This window comes from Tuber melanosporum (assembly GCF_000151645.1).
Source record: "Tuber melanosporum whole genome shotgun sequence assembly, scaffold_66, strain Mel28".
NCBI lineage: Eukaryota > Fungi > Ascomycota > Pezizomycetes > Pezizales > Tuberaceae > Tuber > Tuber melanosporum.
The window spans coordinates 487,244-505,876 of NW_003299113.1; positions in this window are offsets into that span (position 1 = coordinate 487,244).

An 18,633-nucleotide genomic window follows, 5' to 3' on the forward strand; every position below is an offset into this window, starting at 1 on the left:
GCGGCTCAGAGGGGGTCGCTGATACGGAAAGGCAAGTCGCCCTGTACCAATACTAAAGAAAGAACAGTAGAGGCTATTATCGATGTCAAGCCTTATTTAGCACTACACGTAATTACCCAAAAGGCAAATATTGGCCTTGGCAAGACCACTCTTGACAAGATTATTTCAGAAGCTAGTTTTAAGCTTCTGATATCAAGGAAAAAGCCTTTTTAGCGAAAAGGACAGAAGGAAAAGAGAAAGGAGTTTGCTAGGAGAAGGAGGAACTGGAGAGGGGCAAGGAATTAGGTGGTTTTTGTTGATGAAGCCACTATCATCTATGATCCAAATCCTGTTAGGAGAACGGTCAGGAGAAGAGCTGGTAAAGAGCTAGAAGAAAAAAACTTGAAGCCTAGCATTAAGTCAGGAAGGACTAGCATTAGTGACTGTACTGCAATAATGAAGGGTGGAAGGACTGAGTTAATTCTTGTGAGAAAGAGGAGGGAGGAGGAAAGGACCAGTAAAAGAGACAGATTTGACCTCGATTCCTACCAATATGCAACTGAGATCCATGAGGCATACCTTATCCCTTTTATAGAAGGTCTGGATAGATCTTCTGACAACATCTACCTAGCTGCAGACAATGCCTCCTGGCATGGTGGTGAGGAAAATCAAAAATTGAAGGCAGACTGTGGTTGCAAAAAAGTCTCTTGGCCACCCAACTTAGGTGTTCACAATCCTATTGAGAATACCTGAACACTACTCAAAAGAGCCCTCAGAAAGCGATTCTCCAGATTGGAAAGAAGGCCACATTGTGCTGCTGAATTATTTCAGACAGCAAAGAAAGAGTGGGATTTGATTCCCCAAGAGAGATTGGATACTTAGATAGAAAGAATGCCTGAGAGAATTTAAGCTGTTTTGGATTCTGATGAAGGTCATAGAAAATAGTAATTGGATTTCTTTGAAGCTTAGGTCATGTACTTTCCTCTCTTCCTTAATTGGCTTTGTATCTTGATTTTTTGTATAGTTGAAGTCATTAAGTATTATAATTGTAGTTGCTGAGTAGGAGTATAATTATTAAACAGACATGACTGTACATTATCCAGGTATACAATACAACAAATATCAAGTTACTTGTTAAGTACCTTGTTAATTCATTGTTGAAATAAAGCTAGTACAATGGTTAACCCTAAAGGCATAACCAGGCATTCAAACATTCTGTATCTTGAGGCAAATACTGTCTTCCATTCGTCTCCTGCTTTGATTTGTATGTTGTGGTATGTGCCCTTGATGTCAAGTTTGATGAAGTATTTTGCTGATCATAATCAGTCCAATGCTTCTCCAATCAAGGGTAGCAGATAGAGATCTTTTTGGGTAACTGAGTTGAGGCTCTGTAGTCAATACAGAGTCTCATCTTTCTGTCCGTCTTCTTGACGAATAATATAGGACATCCTCCTGATGTAAAGGAGTCTCTGATCCATCTCCTGTTCAGGTTTTGCTCTACGTACTTGCGGAGTTCTTCGAGTTCTGCCTCTCCTGGTGGATAATGCTTCATGTAGGGAATTTCCTTTGGTATTCCATTTTTTAATCCTTATCTAGCTGAATCTTGTAGTCGATTCCTGGTCTTCTGAGTACTTGGCCAGTGGCTTCCTCTTCCTGGAATAGATTCATGAATTGATGATATTCTTTCGGAGTCAATTGTTTCTATCTTTTTTTACTCTGATATTATCTATCTTGGATTACTAGCTCAGTACTGATATTTACTTTTCCTAGGACCCTTTTTCGTTTTCGTATGTCTATCTGAGAACCTCTGTAATATGTCCTCTTCAATAGTACCTTGCGAAGACCTGTGCTATAATTTCTTTGATCTTGATTCTTTCTGTTGTATCGGGCTGGGTTTGGTCTGTACTTTCAAACCCCTTGTTTCCTTTCATATTTTTTTCCAGTTGATCTACATCTTGTAAATCTTTGTTGTTGAGCTTTTGAATAATCAACTGTGTGTAACGGTGTCACGAACATGGCTTAACGAGTAAAGGGTTTTCACGTCATGCATAATTATGAGTCACAGGTATGTTATTGTTTCGCCCATATGACCTATTTGGGTAATATGATTTGTTATGTATGGGATTTGTGATGCTTTCGCACATGGCTCAAGTATGAGTCATAGAACATGCGCTTGACGAGTATGCCTTGCGAGTGTGCCTTACAGATAAGCCTTGCGCATAGGATTTACGTTTTGCACATGACCTGCTTATAAGATCATGGGTTTCGTGCATAGGACTCAGTCGAGTGAGATGAGTTGTTTATTGCATTATGATTAGTTTATGAGTTGTGCACATGACCTTGCTATGAGGTCGTGGGTTTTGAGCATGTGATCACTTTGGTCATATGACTAGTTTGTTATGATTTGGTTTCGCACATGTGACCACTTTAGGTCACATGACTAAAGGCGGGAAGAACACTATATAAGGAGGCCGATGCGGCCGAGGAAGATAGGTTCTTCATGCTTTGTTCTAAGTACTTTTCCTACTTATTACTTTAACAAATATAAAATACCTTTACGATCTTTATCCTTATTCCAACATTATCGTTACGCCAAGGAAGGCGCTTTACGAAGAAGAGTTAGAGAAAACTTACGATAGGCGTTCCCGATAGAAGACAAGGGTCTTGTACTATCGGTAACGTAGGCAGGGGCCTAGAGCTATAGTAAGACAAAGAAAGAAGAAGACAGAAAGAGAAGTATCGTTCCCCGTCGCCAAGCACTAACTGTCCAGAGAGGGATCGTTACATTACAAAGCGTTACCGAGTGCGACAACAAACGATACAAGACGGCATCCTTCAACCCAGACAGGGAAGGAGATATTGACATCGACAATCAAAATCTTAATCTAGGAGGATACAGCGACACCCTAGAGCACGTCTCAGCAGAACACTAGAGAGCAGCAAGCCCAGTAACCCCAGAGAAAGGATCACCAGGCGATAGCTCTCCTGCTGGAATGCCACGACCTGAGAGAATGTCGGGACCCGGAGTACCTGGGCCACCGGCCCCAGCCGCTCCAGCACCAGGAACCAGCATACATGGGATAACTGAAAATCGGTTTCGGGCATTTCTTGCAGCCACGCGAAATACAGGACAAGGAAATGTCCAACGACCAAAAGCAAAGGAGCCCGACACATACAAAGGAGCTGAAGATAAGCTATGAATATTCTTAGCGCAAGGCGAGCGATATTTTGCTGTTAAGAGATATGGAGATCACCATGATGAAATTAAGATTCCATATGTGGAATCTCTACGCAGAGGACTCGCGGGACAATGGATCATACCCTTCCAAGATGGAAGGAAGCAGAGGGAATGGGTCACATACAAAGAGTTTAAGGCGACACGCATTGAACAATTTGGAGATCCCAACGCCAAAGAAACAGCAAGATGAAAGCTAGAAAAACTCCAGCAAGGAAAACAAACATTCTTAGCATATTGGAACGAATGTCGACTGTTGGAATACGAGGCCGAGTTTGATGATACGACTCACTACATCATCCTCCTGAGAAACTGCAGTGAGAGACTCCAAGAGGCATGGGGAATCTCTGACCTGCGCTATACAACAGCCGAACGAGTTGCAAGATGGGCAATTGACAAAGAAAGCAAATTAAACATGGTTCGGAGCAACTCGGAAAACACTAGAGCACATAGAGTGGTCCAATCATCCAGGAATGTGGACGGGACCTTTAAACCGCAAGCACCGGGAGGTGAAAGTCGAGCATTACCACCAGGCGAACCAATGGAATTACACTAGTCAAGAGCAGGGCCTGCTCTGAATCTGTCTAAGAAAGAATACGCCAGAAGGATGAATGGGAAACTATGCCTAATGTGTGGAAAAGCAGGGCATCGGATACGAGAATGCAGAACCCGGCCGGACAACGGATACCAGGGAAACAGAGCTGCTGGAAATAAACATTTCCAAAATCAGAAAAGAAGCAACATCTGCGAAATGATAGCAGAGGATTCACTGGCGGAAAACAACGAGGGTCTCCAGTAAACTGGAGTCTGGGAGACACAAGATGTGGACCTGGAAAACCCATCAAATTAGCGAACTAATACACGGCACTACACAGGCAAAGAGGAGAAGCAGATGGAGATCATGTGATGATCAAAACGAAGATATACAACAGAGAAAGCGAAGAAACAACAATATATGCAATGCTCAACTCAGGGGCCACTGAAGTCTTCATCGACAAAGAAATTTGCTACAAATACGGCCTCCACACCAAACAAGCGAAGAAAGTAAGACAAGTCTACTTAGCGGATGGAAAGCCAAGCGCTATGGGTCCTATAACCCATATGGCGACAGTACCCATGGACATTGACAGCCATAGGGAAACGGCAACCTTTCAAGTGGCAGATCTGAAGAACCATGAGATAGTCCTAGGGATGCCATGGTTACGGAAGCATAATCCGAGGATCGATTGGAACGAGAACAAGATGACCTTTACAAGCGAACTATGTGCGACACAATGTCTCAACAGTTTACTAGTGTTCTACTCAATACCGATACGAGAAGCGGAGGAAGAAACTTTACATGCAAAGTTTGCCGAGATGAGGCAAGACAAGAGAGTCCTGATACAAAGACTGGACCAAGAGGCAAAAGTGCCCACCAAGGATTCCAAAGGGGCAGCAGGACACGACCTATATGCCAATGAAGGAATCAAAATACCTGCCAATAGGCAGGCAACTATATCGACGGGAATAGCCATTGGACTCCCAGAAGGCACCTATGGACGAATAGCACCCCGCAGTTGTCTAACAGTTAAACACCGACTTACGACCATGGCAGGTGTGATCGACGTCGACTATACCGGTGAAATAAAAGTGGTCCTGGTCAACCTAGCTCAAGAGGACTACCAAGTCCAGAAAGACGATTGAATCGCACAGTTGATAATCGAAAAAATCAACAACGAGGATCCGCATGAAGTAGATCAACTGGAAGAAACCATAAGAGGAAACAAGGGATTTGGAAGTATGGACCAAAACCAGCTCGATACAACAAAAACAATTGAGATTAAAGAGATGACTGCACAAGCCTTTGGACGATATTATCGAAGAGGAGATACAACAGGAATTCTCAAATGGACATACGATGACGAAAAAGCAGTTCTAGCAAAAATCAATATCAGCACAGAGCTAGCAATCCAGGACAAGAAATACCAAAGCAAAAAAGGATGGAAAGAATTGGGTCCAAAAGAATATCACCAATTCACAAATCTATTCCAAGAAGAGGAAGCTAAGGAGCTACCACCTCGAAGACCAGGAATCAACCACGAAATTCAGCTGGACAAAGATGAAAAAATGGGAAAGATAAAAGAGATTCCCTATAAGAGGTTATACCACCTAGGGGAAGTAGAGCGCGAAGAACTTAGGAAGTACATCGAGCAAAACCTAAAGAGAGGATGGATCCGAGACTCTTTCACGTCAGGAGGATCCCCACTACTATTCGTGAAAAAGAAAGACGGAAAAATGAGATTCTGCATGGACTACAGAGTCCTCAATTCGGTTACCTAGAAGCACCGATATCCACTACCATTGATTGGGGAAGCACTGGACAGACTATGATCAGCAAAATACTTGACCAAACTCAACATCAAAGATGCATACCACAATATACGCATCAAGGCAGGAGACGAATGGAAGACTACATTCACATCAAGATACGGAATGTTCGAATACTTGGTTATGTCCTTTGCACTAACCAACGCACCGGCTGCATTCAAGAGATGGATCAACAAGGTACTTAATAAGTACCTCGACATATGTTGCATTGTATACTTGGACGATGTACTCATATACTTGGAAAACATACAACAACACTAAAAAGATATCAGCAATATCATGGCGGCAATACAAGGATCAGGAATGAAGATCAAACCAACAAAATGCGAATTCCAGAAGGAAGAAACAGAATACCTTGGATTTATCATCAATCGAAGTGGGGTCAAGGTCGACCCTGTTAAAACAGCAGCCATATGGGATTGGGCCAAACCAAACAACAAGACAGAGGTTCAATGCTTTATGAGATTCTGCAACTTTTATTGAAGGTTCATAGAGGGGTTTACCAGGCTTGCAAAGCCCCTCTATAACCTAACGAAAAAAGACAAGAAATGGGAATGGGGAGAAACGGAACAAAAAGCATACCATGCAATACGAACGCATGTAACATCGGCACCCATATTGGTCCATTTCAACCCAAACCGAAGAACAAGGATCGAGACGGACACCTCAAAATATGTATGCTCAGGCACACTATCACAACAATGCCACGATGGAAAATGGAGGCCAGTGTCCTAGCGATCCAAGACAATGACCCGCGCAGAGTGCAACTATGATGTTGCAAACAAAGAACTATTAGCAATAGTTCAAGCATTAAAAGAATGGAGAAGATACGTTTCGAACAAGGACTATCCAGTCCGAGTTCTAACCGACCACAAGAACCTGGTACCGTTCATGACTACAAAAGAACTGAACGATCGCCAGATAAGATAGATGGAACACCTCAGCAAATACAACTTCAAAAACGAATACCGACCAGGCAAAGAAAGTGGAAAGCCAGATGCTCTCACAAGAATTGCAAGCGACAAATTACAAATGAAAGAAGAGGAAAGAATCAAACAAAAAACACAGACCCAATTACCAAAAACCTACTTCGAGGCAATGGAGGTTATCCAATTCACATCAAAGGAGGAAAGAGGAATTGAGAACGCAAACGAGAAAGACAAAACAATCCAGGCAATAAGAGAAGCCTAGGAAGAAGGAAAAAAAGAGATGAAAGGAATTGCACAGGGGTTATGCCAATAGAAGGACAGAAATATGTGGTACGATGGAAAACAATGGATTCCGGAAGAAGAGGAGTTAAGGACAGACATCATATGACAACACCATGATATCCAAATGGCAGGACACGGGGAGAAGGCTAAAACTACGGAATTCATCACAAGGTCATTCTATTGGCCAGGACTGCATGAAGATGTCAAACGATATGTCAAAAACTGTGACATATGTCAGAGAACGAAAACGGCTAAACACGTACCATATGGATTACTAAAATCAAACGAAATTCCCAAACAACCATGGGAAACAATTACTATGGATTTCATCACGGACCTAAAAACATTGGAAAATTGCGATAGCATCCTGGTCGGGGTGGATCGTCTGACCAAAATGAGCCATTTCATTCCGGTTAGCAAAGATATCAACATGAGGGATTTTATACAAACCTTCTTCAGGGAGGTCTTCAGACTTCATGGCCTACCCAAGAATATCATCACCAATTGAGGATCACTATTCATATCGGGACTATGGAAAGAGGTAACTGGAGAAATGGGAATACAAAACAGAATGAGCACAGCGTTCTACCCACAAACTCATGGACAAACGGAACGAGTAAATGCGATACTGGAACATTATTTAAGGGCGTACGTCAATTATCAACAAGATGATTGGTACAAGCTGTTAACAACGGCCAAATTCGCATACAATAATGGAAAGCAAAAAAAGATTGGTACAACACCATTCTTTGCGAATTACGGACGACATCCACAAAGTCAGACCACATATCATACGATTAATGATGTGATACCGGAGAAAATGGATATGGGAAAACTACACGAAACCTTACAATACAAAATGAGTCAAGCACAACCATAGCAAAAAGAACAATACGATGAGCACCGAAGACCGGATCCGAACATACAACCGGGAGATATGGTATGGCTAATACCACACAATATTCATACGACATGACCATCAAAGAAATTGGACTACAAGAAAATCGGACCCTTCAGGATATTGGAAAAAGTAGGCAGCCGAGCTTATAATCTTGACCTTCTCCCCTCAATGCTAATACACAATACATTCCACATCTCACACCTCGAATTACACGACAATAAGTTTCCTTCACAAACACTTTTTTCTCCCCCTCCGATCGAACTCGACGGAGAACCAGAACACGAGCTCGACGAAATAGTCGATTCCCGCTTCTTCCACGGTCACCTCCAATACAGAGCCAAGTGGACAGGATATTCTCCTGAACACGATAAAACTTGGTACTTCGCACACAACTTCAAAAATGCACAAGATGCCACCTCAACCTTCCACCAATGATACCCAGGCAAGCCCGGCCCAGGTGACGATCACGTTCAACCAAGCCAAAGGCGAGGGAAAAGCTCCCGTGCCATTGCAACCACACGAGGGCTGGGGCGATTGCCCCCGCCAAAACACACTCACCAGCCCTGAATACTCATTTATGGGGCCAACCGACGAGGAACTTAAGGAAAGGGAACAACAAGCATAGCATAACGCCATGTCATGGACGGTATGCTACGATAATGGTTGCTAAACACACTTTGGCGACTAAGAAGTCTCGGGATGGTTCCCAAGGAAATGTCGAAAGCGTGGCCCATGCCCGGACCACGTTCTAATGCATTGGCAACAATGCTTCAGAGATGGGTGCAGAATGCACAGGGCCCAGAAAATATCTTCGGGATTCTACCCGCAGAAAGATGGAAGCAGGAAAGAGTTGGAAGGAGAAGATGCCAGAAAGGCATGGGCTGCGAGGACGCAGTCCAGGGAAGGAGGAGCTCAAAACACCTCTGCAGACATGGAACCTGATGTCAGGAGCCTACACAGGCAGATCCGAGGACTCCGAGAACAACTGGGCCAAGCCAAGGCCACAATGTCGGCAAATGACAAAATGATCGCTAAGCTTAGACAGCTGAATGACAATCAGCGGCACACGATCGAGATGGCGAATCAGACTCTGGAATCGGTAAGGGTCAGATGGAGGATGGCAGACGAAAAGTTCCACAAGCTGAGAAGGACCATGCGCTCGGCAGGATGGGAACTATTGACACTAGGACAAAAAGCCTGATAGGACTCAGGCTTAGGAGGAGGGGAGCTAATGTCACGAACATGACTTAACGAGGAAAGGGTTTTCACGTGACGCATAGTTATGAGTCACAGGTATGTTATTGTTTCGCGCAGATGACCTATTCGGGTTATATGATTTGTTATGTGTGGAATTTGTGATGCTTTCGCACATGGCTCAAGTATGAGTCATAGGACATGCGCTTGACGAGTATGCCTTACCAGTGTGCCTTACAGGTAAGCCTTGTGCATATGATTTATGTTTCGCACATGACCTGATTATAAGGTCATGGGTTTCGTGCATATGACTCAGTCGAGTCATATGACTTGTTTATTGCATTATGATTGGTTTATGAGTTTTGCACATAACATCGCTATGAGGTCGTGGGTTTTGAGCAAGTGATCACTTTGGTAATATGACTAGTTTGTTATGATTTGGTTTCGCACATGTGACCGCTTTAGGTCACATGACTAAAGGCAGGAAGAAAACTATATAAGGAGGCCGATGCGGCCGAGGAAGATAGGTTCTTCACGCTTTGTTCTAAGTACTTTTCCTACATATTACTTTAATGTATATAAAACACCTTTACGAACTTTATCCTTATTGCAACGTTATCGTGATGCCAAGAAAGGCGCTTTACGAAGAAGAGTTAGAGAAAACTTACGATAGGCATTTCCGATAGAAGACAAGGGTCTTGTACTATCAGTAACGTAGGCAGGGGCCTAGAGCTATCGTAAGACAAAGAAAGAAGAAGACAGGAAGAGAAGTATCGTTCCCCATCGCCAAGTACTAACTACTAAGAGAGGGATCGTTACAAACGCGGGCTTTTTCTGTAAAGATGGATCCCGATGTTGCGACCACACTGAAATGAATTCTTCCACAAAGTGAACAAATATAATAAATGTTAAAAGTCTTAACAGTAGAGTTTGAAGAAACAAAATGGTAAAACTTAATATCGTTAAGCCACAGCTTTTACTCAATTAAGTCCTGATCTTACAAGCTAGTTGATTGCCAGAGTAGAAGAGAACTTGCATATACTTAAGTAGATTTCATATAGTGCCAGTTGCTCCCCATCACTACTCTGTATTTGCGAGTATCCACCTCCCTAGGGCTACCTAGCTACCCTCCACGGATCAGACCAAAGATCCCCTCTAGCAAACTTGACTACTCTTCTGGTTTTCTAACATCCACCCGATAGAAGTATTTTAGCAGCTGCATCTACAATGCAACTGCTGGAGTCAAAACTCTTCATATCATGGACATGTCAGTAGCGAGCTGTCATGTCCGAGTAGATACAATACCAATTAATAAACTCTCTACCTATATACACTTAGTCTTCTACAAGCACCCGCAGCTCCTGAACATCTATCCGATTCTACTCGATTCCATATCATTCTGGATGATGGCCACGTAGCTCCCCCGATAGACCCCTTGGGATGTTGACTCCCAATAGGCACTACCCACTGTCAACTCTCCTAGAAACAGGTCTTATTGTGACCATAGACCAGTGTCTCAGAGTCCCTAACGATTCTCCAATACTATTACACTTGCTGGGCAACAGACTTCTGTTACCTCGCCTATTAGCCTTCGGTAACCTCACGTACCATCTTAGACTTGAAAGTAGTATTACTCCGTCAGTTCTGGTCCGTTTTACACGAAACCACATGGAGACTATTCTCTAGGTTCACCTCTACACCCTCATGTATCCTGCGGACAGCTGCCGGTCGGATGGACGGCGGGAACATATACGGTGTTACAGGAGCATCTCCACCTGAAGATATTTTCTAGGTTTACAGCAACTCTCCAGGCTGTAGCCCATGACGCCAGGGACTTATAACGGGGCCGGAGGAGGGTGTTAGCCACCACACCTCCAGGTTACAGCTTGTTCGGAGCTCAACTGGTTGCGCGGGAGTGATCCGCACAACCTGAGATTCCAACACCCGATGGAGTTTCAGGTGACAAACAATCTAGTAACTTCCTCCAAAGTCCTGCGTAACAAGTTACTTTCAAGGTAGGGTAACTTGGCTCTATAACAGGGTAACCCATAGCTTAAGGCAGGGCAACTTTAGTCCAAAGGTAGGGTAACTCCCAAATTGACTAGTTAGGTTACCCTACAAAGTAGGGTAACTACTGCTCCTTACTAGTACCCGTATACTTCTTAGTATGGTATAGTATGCCTAACTGAGGTACCTAACTAACAGTACCACTAGCCAGTAGACTCTAGTCTACCACCATTCCTACCATGGTAGTATCTTGATACTGGTATGGGTATAGGTTTGGTTAACTGTTGTAACGTGTTTCTAAGGGGCTAATCACATTATCGGTAATAGATAAGATCGTTGGCAGGTGGCCTGCTCTTCCAGAGAGGAGGCGAGAGCTGTGAACTAAAGGAGGCTTCACGGGTGTACTGAGGAACAAAGAAGTAACCGATCAACCAAGTATATTGAAATACTGCCTGTCGAAGTCAGCCTTTTCATTCGTAGAAACAGGCTGTCTTTAAATACACAAATCTGTTCATGTCTAGCATGAACAAAACTAATCAAAGGTGTCAAGTGTAACGTGTTCGCAAGGTGCTAATCATGTTATCGATAATAGGTACGATAGTTGGCAGGTGGCCTGCTGTTCCAGAGAGGAGGTGAGAGCTGTGAACTGAAGGAGGCTTCAAGGATGTACTGAGGAACAAAGTAGTAACCGTTCAACCAAGTATATTGAAATACTGTCTGTCGAAGTTGGCCTTTTCTATCATAGAAACAGGCAGTCTTTAAATACACAAATCTGTTCATGTCTAGCATGAATGAAACTAATCAATGGTATCAATCGATACACTTTGGTAAAACTCTTAAAGTATCAAAGCGATACTTGAAACAAAAGATAAAACAAAACAAAGTATCAAACAATACTTAAAACAAACCAAGTATCAAAGCGATACTTAAAACAAAACATAAAACAAAACTAATAGCTGAGTATCCGTACCGGTTACATCATGCAATACTCTTTGGTAAAAACAAAGCAAGTATCAAAACGATACTTAAAACAAAACATAACACAAAACTAAGTGTCAAACGATACTTAAAACAAACCAAGTATCAAAGCGATACTTAAAACAAAATCTAAAACAAACCTAAGTATCAAAGCGATACTTAAAATAAAACATAAAACAAACTAATAACTGAGTATCCGTACCGGTTACATCATGCAATACTCTTTGGTAAAAACAAAGCAAGTATCAAAACAATACTTAAAACAAAACATAACACAAAACTATGTGTCAAATGATACTTAAAACGAACCAAGTATCAAAGCGATACTTAAAACAAAATGTAAAACAAACATAAGTATCAAAGCGATACTTAAAACAAAACATAAAACAAACTAATAACTGAGTATTCATACCAGTTACATCATGCAATACTCTTTGGTAAAAACAAAGCAAGTATTCAAACGATACTTAAAACAAAACATAACACAAAACTAAGTATTAAACGATACTTAAAACAAAACATAACACAAAACTAAGTATTAAACGATACTTAAAACAAACTAAGTATCAAAGCAATACTTAAAACAAAACATAAAACAAAACTAAGTATCAAACGATACTCAAAACAAACCAAGTATTAAAGCGATACTTAAAATAAACCAAGTATCAAAGCGATACTTAAAACATAAAACATAAAACAAAACTAATAACTCAGTACCTGTACTGATTACATTCCCCAAAACAAAACAACTGTTTAAACAAACAAAATCTAACAATCATCAAAAGCGGAGTCTGAGAAACTAAAGTCCTCAGTTTCCGCTATCAGCTCTTCATCATAACTGTCACACCACAGACAAGAAGAAATCCTAGGAAAATATTTAGACTCAAAGAAATGCAGATCACAGTAGTTACGAATACTAGATTCATGTTGTATGTCAATCCAAGCATTATTGCAATCAGGACAGTAGTCTATTCACAGGATTTTAAAGTAGTCTTTAAGTTGGATAACATCGCAGTTCAACAGCAGTCCAACAACCTGTTGTCGCAACCCCACATTAGGTTCCACATAGTTTAACATCATTATGGTATTCGGATGGAGGATGGTGATTAGATAAGGTTGTCGAGAGCCTACTCCATGGCTTGATTTTCCTCATCACTGCTTTCGAATTCTGACTCAAAGTATATTACCTCAAACCCATCACTAGCTTCGAGTTCTGCATGCCATCGCTCAGTCTCTAGCATCGTAGGTGTCCAGTACATGGTGATGTAATTGATCGTTGGGGGGAGGGATGGGTTTGGTATGTTGTCCTTCAACCAATCATTCATCATATCTATTGCGTGCTCTTATCGTTCTAGCGCTTCCCAGCTGTTTTTGCTCGTTGAGTATCCTTTCTATTTCACCAGGAACTGATCATTCCCATGCCAAAAGGGACAGTCTAGGATTTCTTCCACTTCCCATTCATCTTTCTATCAATAATGATAGGTGCAGGTCGAGAGTGGATTCTTCCAGGGAACTTGGAGTTGTCATTTCGGTGGAATTGCTTGACAGCAGAGGCATGGAAAACAGCTGTATTGTGGTGGTACATACATCTATCCATCTGGACAGTGTAGTTTTCTGTATACTCGTCAAAGGATAAGACCTTGAAAGGTCCTCATAATCGGGGTTGTAGCTTCTTGCTGCGTCCAACATTGGTAATGAACATGTTTCCATATACCATGAGCATATCACCTGGTGGAACAGGGACATGTTTGCGTCGTCGCTTCTGAGTAGTAGTGGTGCTTCAGAATCAGGCAGCTTTAACAGCTAGGTAGGCATCATTCCGAATTGCTTGATGGCGGTTTAGGTGGTCATCAGAGGCAGGGACTGAGGAGTTCTTAAATAGAGTCGTAGGTAGGGGAGGGTATTGACAGCTGAAGATTGCCTTGTATAGAGACATTCCCAAGGTGTCTGAATATCTGGCATTGATATATGCGGCGAGCTCAATGAGGGCGGTTTCCCAGTTGGTTTGTCGTTCATTGATCATGTTCCTAATTCCGGTCTTGACTTCGCAGATCTCTCGTTCCACTTGGCCATTAGTCTCATCATGTCCAGGAGCAGCCATAATATGGTTGATTCCCAGGGAGGTCAAGGTTTGCTTCCAGAATCTGGCAGTGAAACGGGGATCAGCATTACTGACAATAGATAATGGGTATCCATGGGGGGTAAATAGGTATTGTTAGAGGTTATTCCAGGTGTCTAGGGAGGAATAGGTAACTTTTATTGGTATGAGCTATGTGTATTCAGAAAGCCGATCCATGGCTACTAGGATGGTGTCATATCCGCTAGACTTGTTGAATGGTCCTGCGAAATCGATGGCATAGGATTCGAATATTTCACATGGTAGTTGGAGGATCTGCCCTTTCCCTTCAGGTAGTTGTGTTCATTCCTTATTTACCAGGCAGAGTTCACATTGTTTGATGAAATCGTGGAAGTGTTTTCTCATTTCAGGCTAGTAGACATATTCTGAGACATATTGGAGGTCGCGGTCCGCATTATGGTGTCCTTTGTTGTGGATTTCGGTGATGACATATTCCCTAACAGTCATTCCATTGAACATATTGCCCTTCAGGATGTATAGGCAATCTTCACCATAACAGATGCTGGTATAGACCATTCCATTGGATATGTTATAGGGGGCGAGGTCTCCATGTCTGGAGCTATCCATAGCTTTGAAGTAGATTGGGTTATGGCGATATCCTGCTATCATTTGGCTTTTGAAAGAGGAGGTTAATTCTTCTGTAGTTGATCTAACATCTTCTTTATTCTCAATCAGAGATCCTCTTGTCGGTTCAATAGTGGCTTCCTCTTCTTCAAAGGTTTCATAGAGTTATCGGTGATGCTTGGGAATCGTGGGAGGCATGACGGAAACACTGGTTTCATTGTTGTATACTCATAAGGGTCCACCATACAGTGGTCATGAATCGGGTATAGGGGGAGAGGATGGCAGTACTGACTGCGGAGGGTATAGGTAAGACATTGCATCTATGTAGGCTGCTGTTTGTTCGAGTTCTTCAAGACCTTGGTGTTGTCTTGAGACAGGATTAAGAGCAAGGAGAGGTTGGGTCGATCTATCTTCATTCATTATCTCTTCTGCTCGTTCTGCAGTGTCGAAACTGGTGTTTTTGGAATCATCAGCAGACATATAGTATGGTCACTGGTATTTGTTGCCGAATTTAATCTCAGTCCAGTGAAAAGGGCAGGTATCGAGGTAACAGTGGGACCAGTGGAGTCCGCTTTGTTCAAGCTCTTGAGGAGGTGTACAGTTGTATCCGTAAAGTCTTCATACCCCAGTGGCACAACCAAACAACCACAACACCTCTCCATGGAAAATTGAAAAAAAATTCAAACAACTCAATTAAGAAAATTATATGAATAGAACTAATAAGCCTTAAGAAAATATTATTACCACTTTGTATAACCACCATCTGCATCTAGTACAACCTGTATTCTCTCAGGCATCCTATCTATCCACCCATCCAACTTCTCTTGGGAAATTAAATCTCATTCCTCCTTTGCTGCCTGAAATAATTTAGCAGCACTGTGAGGCCTCCTATCCAACCTGGAGAATCGATTTCTGAGGGCTCTTTTGAGCAGATCCCAAGTATTCTTAATAGGATTGAGATCTGGTGAGTTGGGTGGCCAAGGCAATTTTTGATAACCACAGTCTGACTGCAATTTTCTGTTTTCCTTACCACCATGCCTGGAGGCATTATCTGCTGCTAGGTAGATATTGTCAGAAGGTCTATCCAGACCTTCTATAAAAGGGATGAGGTATGGCTGGTGGATTTCAGTTGCATATTGGTAGGAATTGAGGCCAAGTCTGTCTCTTTTGCTGGTTCTTTCTTCCTCCCCCCTCTTCCTTACAAGAATTAACTCAGTCCTGCCACCCTTCCTGATTGCAGCATAGACCCCAATACTAGTCCTCCCAGACTTAACGCTAGGCTTCAAGTTTTTTTCTTCCAGCTCTTCACTAGGTCTAACTCTGACCTTCCTGCTAGTAGGATTTGGATCATAGATAATGGTGGCTTCATCCACAAAAACAACCCAATTCCATGCACCCCTCCAATTCCTCCTTCTCCTAGTAAACCCCTTTCTCTTCTCCTTCTATCCTTTCCTCGAAAAAGGTTTTTTTCTAGGTATTAGAAGCTTAAAACCAGCTTCTGATATGATCTTATCCACAGATGTCTTTCCCAGACCAATACCCGCCTTTTTGGTAATGTCGTATAATGCTAAATGAGGCTCGGCATTGCTAATGGACTCCACTATCTTTCCTTTTTGAGGGGTAATTGTTGCTGGTCCTCCAGATCTGGGGGTATCATGGGTATTTCCATCTCTTGATTCAGCTCTTTTGACTACTGATTGAACAGTTGCCTTAGAGATACCCATAACCTTAGAAATTTTATTATACCCTATATCAGTATGTTTATACAGGGCATAAATTTCCTTATTTTGGTCTTCTCTAGCTCTTCAGGTATGTGGGGGGGGGTCATGGTAGAGGCGGTTATCTTGAGGATGGAGGACAGCAACATTGCCACGTTGGAGTATGAAGACTTTACAGACAAGACTGTACTGTGGAGGGTGCAATTGTCTTTCCACTCATCATCAATGTCCTTTCCCCGTTCTGTACCGGCAGTTCTGTACATGGTGTAAGAGAAAGAGTTAGAGGGAGCAGCAGAGCTGGTGGTAGCTAGCGATGGTTCTTGTTCATAGGAGGTGTCGTTAGGGCTGTCCTCACTTTGTCTTGAGTGGTCATGAACAAGGGGAGAGTCTGTGAGTTCTTGATTCTCATATAGGAGGGAGAAAGCATCAGCTAAATAGTTTATTCTTCCAGGGGCATAGACGATTTTTGCATTGTATTTGCTGATCTCGCCTATCCATCATGTTCTTCTCCTTCCTGGAACCTTTTCCATTTTAAGATTAGTAAGGGGTTGATGGTTGGTAACAATGGTGAAGGTATTGCCCATCAGGATGTGGTTGAAAGCGGCGAGAGCATCGATCACAGCAAGGGCTTCCTTCTCTGTCGTTCCATAGTTCATCTGTGAATTAGTGAACTTCTTGCTGTGTAATGCCACTGGTCTTGCTATTTGATGAGAGGCTCCTTGTCAAACCCATACTCCAACTCCAATATCTGATGCGTCAGTAATTAGCCATATCGGGTCTGGTTTACTGTAGTCCATAGGTTGTATAATATTGGCGTTTTTAATCAATTCCTTGATGTTGGTAAAGGCTTGGTCACGAGTGTGGGTCCAGACAAATTCAGCATTGCCAGTAAGGTCTGTGAGCAGTGCTATCACAGTGGCGTGGTGTGGTAGAAGCTGAGAGATGTAGTTGACTAGTCCTAAGAATCGCATGAGTTCCTTTTGATTTCAGAGTGTTGTCCACTCTGGTAAACAGGATATTTTTCCAGGGGTTGCATGTATTCCTTTGTCATCTATAACATGTCCTAGGATATTGAGCTTATTGGCAAACAGGATTGATTTGTTTCTGCTAGTGTAGAACGTAGCTTCCCTTAGTTTGGTTCAAACTAAACCTATATGGTAGGTATGTTCTATTTTGGTGTTGGAGAAGATGAGAATATCATCAATGTAAACCCGGATAAAATGGTGGAGGTATTCACTTATAAGGTTTTCGATAATTCACATAAAGGCGGCGGGCTGATTCATATCAATTTGCAATATAACTCGGCTAATGAAACTTTCGAAAGGTGTTTTGAAACTGTTGTAGCCTTTGGATTCTGGATCTATCCTTGTCTGGAAATAGGCAACACTTAGGTCAATCTTGCTTCTGAATCTAGCCCATCCAACGGCATTCAAGATCTGGGTTTGATTTGGGATAGCGGAGCTGTCCATAACCATGTTTTCATTTCATAGTTTGAGGTCAACCATGGGGCAGATTCTTTTGCCATCTACTTTGAGTTAGACAAACATAGGTGCGGCACCTGGTGCTTCCGCTCGGTAGATGACTCCTCTTCTTTGTTGTTGGTTTATCCAGTCATATACTGGGTTTTTGTATGCGTCAGGGATTGAGTAGGTAGGTTGGTTTTTAAGATTAGAGGGGTTACAGAGACGGATGTGATGGTTCACTTCTCTCATAGGCAGTAGTACTTCGGGAATCTGATTAGTGAAAACTTCAGAGTATTCATCCAATAGGCATTGGGCAGTTGCTTCACAGACTGCAGCTCGGTACTCTCCTCTTGTTGGCTGTTAGGAATACCACAACCCGATACCTAGGGACCACCCTAAGTAGGGTAATCCCACTTGGAATCGGAATCTCTGGTCTCCAACACCCCCCTCCGGCTCCCTTACGGAGCCCGCGCGTCATCACATATATCAATCTCAGTTACATCCTGTGACTACATTACCACGGAATTGAAGGTATTAGAATAACACCATATACGTCGCTGCCGTCCATCCGACCGGATCATGTTAGCAGGATATATCAGAGGGGACCATCGGCTAGGCCTGGGAAGTGGAACAGAGTAATTCCGTCAACTACTCAGAGGGATACTAGGCTTCGAAGACATGACACCTTTGGCATGGGCTGTAAGTAATGGGATGATTTCGCACAATGAGATAGTATCAAATAGTAAAGGATCTCTACTAGAGACCGATACAATTGCATATACCAGAAGAGCCTAGAACTCCAAAAGACACTACCAAAGAAGCCAACGAACTTCACGGAGTGTTGTAACTGGGTTGCGGAACACGTTGTAGTCATGCGGT